The sequence below is a fragment of the Salvelinus fontinalis genome, chromosome 25 (genome assembly GCF_029448725.1).
Source record: "Salvelinus fontinalis isolate EN_2023a chromosome 25, ASM2944872v1, whole genome shotgun sequence".
Lineage (NCBI taxonomy): Eukaryota > Metazoa > Chordata > Actinopteri > Salmoniformes > Salmonidae > Salvelinus > Salvelinus fontinalis.
Window position 1 is genome coordinate 681,976 of NC_074689.1, and position 5,166 is coordinate 687,141.

The window sequence follows — 5,166 nt, forward strand, 5'->3', positions numbered from 1 at the left end:
AGAGACGCACGCACGCACTCTGGATTACTGACCTCTGCTTGCCCTTGACCTGTCGTTTGCCTGCTCCCGTTTTTGTAATAAACTTTTGTTACTTCGAAACTGTCTGCATCTGAGTCTTCTCCTGAGCCTTGACAGTACGAACTGGCCCCATGTGGTGGGGTTGGCGGAGACAAATATTTTAGATCAAATCAAAGATATCTTAAATCATTCCCCCCAAATTCGTGAATAAAGATTACTGACCTTCGTCTTGAAGACTGGGAAAAGCAATGTTGCCTGGATCCCGTCACCGTCTCTGCCGACCTTAGATATATACCGGCCTGTTATGGAACCCTAATGTCAGGGGACAGATCTTTAATTTACGGGTCATCAACCCGCCCGTGCACGGTTTTTCGGCGTGGTACCATCGGACGGCAGGGACAGGTATTCTTATGGCTGCAATCCCGGTAACGGGATGATATGACAACAGCCAGTGAAAGTGCAGGGCGCCAAATTCAAAACAACAGAAATCTCATAATTAAAATTCCTCAGACATACATGTTTCTTATACCATTTTAAAGGTAATCTTGTTGTTAATCCCACCAAAGTGTCCGATTTCTAATATACTTTTCAGCGAAAGCACTACAAACGATTATGTTAGGTCACACCAAACCACAATAAGCACAGCCATTTTTCCAGCGAAAGATAGCAGTCACAAAAAGCAGAAATATAGCTAAAATTAATCACTAACCTTTGATGATCTTCATCAGATGACACTCATAGGACTTCATGTTACACAATACATGCATGTTGCTTTATAAAGTTCATATTTATATAAAAAAATCGGAGTTTACATTGGCGCGTAACATTCACTAGTTCCAAAAACATCCAATGATAGTGCAGACACATCGTTTCAACAGAAATACTCATCATAAATGTAGATGATAATAAAAGTTATACACATAGAATTATAGATATACCTCTCCTTAATGCAACCGCTGTGTCAGATTTCAAAACAACTTTACGGAAAAAGCAAACCATGCAATAATCTGAGACGGATTTCAGAACAAGAGTCAAATTAGCCGCCATGTTGGAGTCAACAGAAACCAGAAATTACATGATAAATATTCCCTTACCTTTGATGATCTTCATCACAATGCACTCCCAGGAATCCCAGGTCCACAATAAATGCTTGATTTGTTCGATAATGTCCGTTATTTATGTCCAATTAGCTACTTTGGTTAGCGCGTTTGGTAAACAATTCCAGTCACAAAGCGCGTTCACTAAAACGTGACGAAATGTCCAAAAGTTCCGTAACAGTCAGTAGAAACATGTCAAACGATGTATTGAATCAATCTTTAGAATGTTGTTAACATACATCTTGAATAACGTTCCAACCGGAGAATTACATTGACTTCAGTTGAGCGATGGAACGGAGCTGCCTCTCACGTGAACGCGCGTGGTCACCTCATGGCAGTGGTTACTCATTCCTGTCTCCTTCGGCCCCCCCCCCTCCCTTCACAACAGAGTCATCAGACAAAGTTCTATTGACTGTTGACATCTAGTGGAAGCCGTAGGAAGTGAAAAGTCCATATCTCGCTGTAATTTCAATGGGAGCTTGGTTGAAAATCTACCAGCCTCAGAAAAAATCCAAACAGGAAGTGGAATTTCTCAGGTTTTTGCCTGCCATATGAGTTCTGTTATACTCACAGACATAATTCAAACAGTTTTAGACACTTCAGAGTGTTTTCTATCCAATACTAATAATAATATGCATATATTAGCAACTATGACTGAGGAGCAGGCCGTTTACTCTGGGCACCTTTCATCCAAGCTACTCAATACTGACCCTGCAGCCATAAGAAGTTAACTACTCAGTCTGCAACCCAGAATTTATAAGATACTGGTTGAAATGAATACAAACAGAGGCCCAGCCTACAATAGTCAAATGTTTATTCACGAGAGCACTCTGAAGTCCATTATACAAAGACATCCATTTTATAGCTGTGCACATACTTCCACACAAACAGTAGACATCCTACGCACATACATACAAGTTCAAATCTTAAGCTACGCCTTGCTCAGACAGTCTGTGTTTTTCCACTATACAGATACATTGTTTCTTTAATCTGCAACATGTTTCATAATCTTCTGCAAGCCTAACAGTTTCTCCCCTCCACGGGTGGAGACAGAATGTCCTGTAAGGAACACAGTGGTCCAGCTTGTCTGTTGATAGCTCCTCTTACCATTTGTTTCCCACATGCACCCTGCTTACATACTAAAAAGGAACAAAAGGTCCTTGTTCTAATTCTGACTAGAACTACACACATCATCAGATTACAGTTTTATGATTCTAATAAATGTCATACAATTATATGGTTTCAGGGTGGAATATTCTAATCATTAATTTAAACATATAAATTCCATTATCAATCACATCTGGCCGTGATTGGGAGTCCCATAGGGCGGCGCACAATTGGCTCATTGTCGGCCCGGGGTAGGCAGTCAATGTAAATAAGAATTTGTTCTTAACTGACTTGCCGAGTTTAATAAAATAAAAAAACGGATGTTGGGTAGTATATTTATTGAATATTATCAGAATCCCATCAATTAAAATGGCTAATTTGGGTGCAATTAATAAGCTTAATTTCTTCAAGATAACATTTTTTTTTCAACAATATAATATTTCAGTGTTGCCAATCTTACCTGTTTCTAACTACAGAGAGAATTTCAGAACATTCTGATGGTGGGTGTCATGGCTTGCTGAAATGACTCCTCAGTATCTAGTATGTTATCATGCACAATTATGTTCTAGAAAAATTACAAAAAAATATACATAGTCAAATCTTTACCCACATTTTGTTGGCACATTGAGCAGCCCCTGATCAATGTTCTACAAGTGCATTTTGTTTTCACATTTTAAGTCCACTTTCCCCAACACTGAAGATAATCACCTTCTTCCCATGTAGGCTTTAGCACTATGCTGATATACACATTATTTAGCAAAACCTATTTCAGCAACATATGCACATTCTTATGTTGGCAGCTGTAATTCATTCCTGAAGAAATTGGACAAAAACTTACCTGAGAAAAGTTGAGCGGGGTCCTCAATAGGTAGTCAGTGGATGCTGCTATCCTCAAATAAAGGTGTGAATACTCAAAGAGGAGATATTAAGTAGCTAGCATGAGACTATGCACAGGAAAAGTACCAGAACCGTCCCTACACACATTTCCGCATAGGCAACCCATGATGGTCACCAATCTGAAAAAACAACTCTCGTAAAAAGGAGACTTGAAACAACATGATGAGTAATGTGAGTAAGCTACTGAAAAGGGTATTGGTGGTATGGAAAATGAGGTAATACATAAAAGCATCCAGGTATAATGTATTATGATGCAGTTATAATGCATTGGAAACCATGTCAGGAGCATCTACGACCGCTATGTAATGTCTAGACTTGCACGCATAAGTCAGACACACCCAGACATGTAAACTGTCTTTTCAAGAGCTCTGTTAAGATGGTACTGCTGGATGGCATGTTAAAACTAGTCTCCATTCTAAATGCAACATGCATGTTATTAAACCCAGTTGGAACTTACATCATATTATAATGCATTATATGGGGAATTCCATGTTCAGTTCAACTGACTTGAAATGGAGTCAAACCCAACTTTGGTCCACACAGGTTTATGTATTATTTGTACCATTATTCTAGCTGTTTTCTGTGTAAACCGTGGGATTTGTATGAGTTTGGTCCTAGGATGTGTCCTGCTTCCTGACTGTGCCAGTTACAACGTAGGACATGTCTTGTATTGTCTTTTGTGTGAACATCAATGCATGCAAAGAAAATCAATGGTGCCAACAAATCCTCTCCATCATTCTCAATGTGCGACGCTCTTGTAATTGTTTGAGCAGGAACAGGAATGATCAAACCCAATAACTGTGAAGCAGATGGATTGTGTCATCGCATGCTCGTGGCCTGTTTCTACAAGAGAGATACAGTGCAACTTCTCCAGAAGTGAATGGGAAATAATGATCAGAAATCCCATAATCTAATGCCAAAAAGCCATGCAAGCAGTCTTTCATTCCTGCCCCCTTTGACGTAAATGGACCCATGAGACTAAAGAGTAAAACTACCTTTAAATCATGCCACTCCTCAGCTATAGAGGCCATCTGAGTCATCACAGATGGCCCCTATAGCACAAAACTGTGGTACCATTTATTACACAATAGTTCCACTAATTCCAGAGCATTAGGCTCTATTATATGAAAACTAGTAGAGTCATCCTATGTGGAGTACACACAATATTGAATAATTTATCCTGTAATGCCCAAAACACAAACAAGGAGAGGCTTAAACAACTAAGTAAAGCCTCTTTTCTTTCAATATCCAATTGCAACTGTGTGATAAACAATCTTCATGAATGCAAAACTATCTGTGCTGGTTGTCATACTAGTTGTGAAGAAACAATGACATGAATCCTCCATTAAAGGGGAACTGCCATTGATACATCAATTTTGGGACTTTTAAATTAATTATAGCCAACGATTCTTTAATAATATAACTTACAAATGCCTCATGAACTTAGTTAAACTGTTTAACCCCATCAGAACCCAAAATATTAACTTTTGAAAACAAAAAAGGTGGAAGGCTGAACTGCATATTGCCCCTTAAAAGTAAATAAGCACTTTACAAATAAACACTTTACAATTATGGTATGTATTACTATGGCAATACATATACACTGAGTATACAAAACATTAAGAACACCTGCTCTTTCCATGACAGACTGACGAGGTGAATCCAGGTGATCCCTTATTGATGTCACTTGTTAAATCCACTTCAATCAATGTAGATGAAAGACAGGTTAAAGAAGGCTTTTTAAGCCTTGAGACAATTGAGACATGGATTTTATATGTGTGCCATTCAGAGGGTGAATAAACAAAATATTTAAGTGCCTTTGAACGGGGTATGGTAGTAGGTGCCAGGCACACTGGCTTGTGACAAGAACAGCAACGCTGCTGGGTTCTGTACTTATTTCTAGAGGACATTTAGTAGGGCCTATGTTTAGACTGGTTCAGACACACAGCGTTGCCACACCTTGCATAACTCAACTGCATGCATGTCGAAACACACATGCCCATATGTCCTGTTTGCTGTGCACAAAGAAGATTGACATCACTGACAG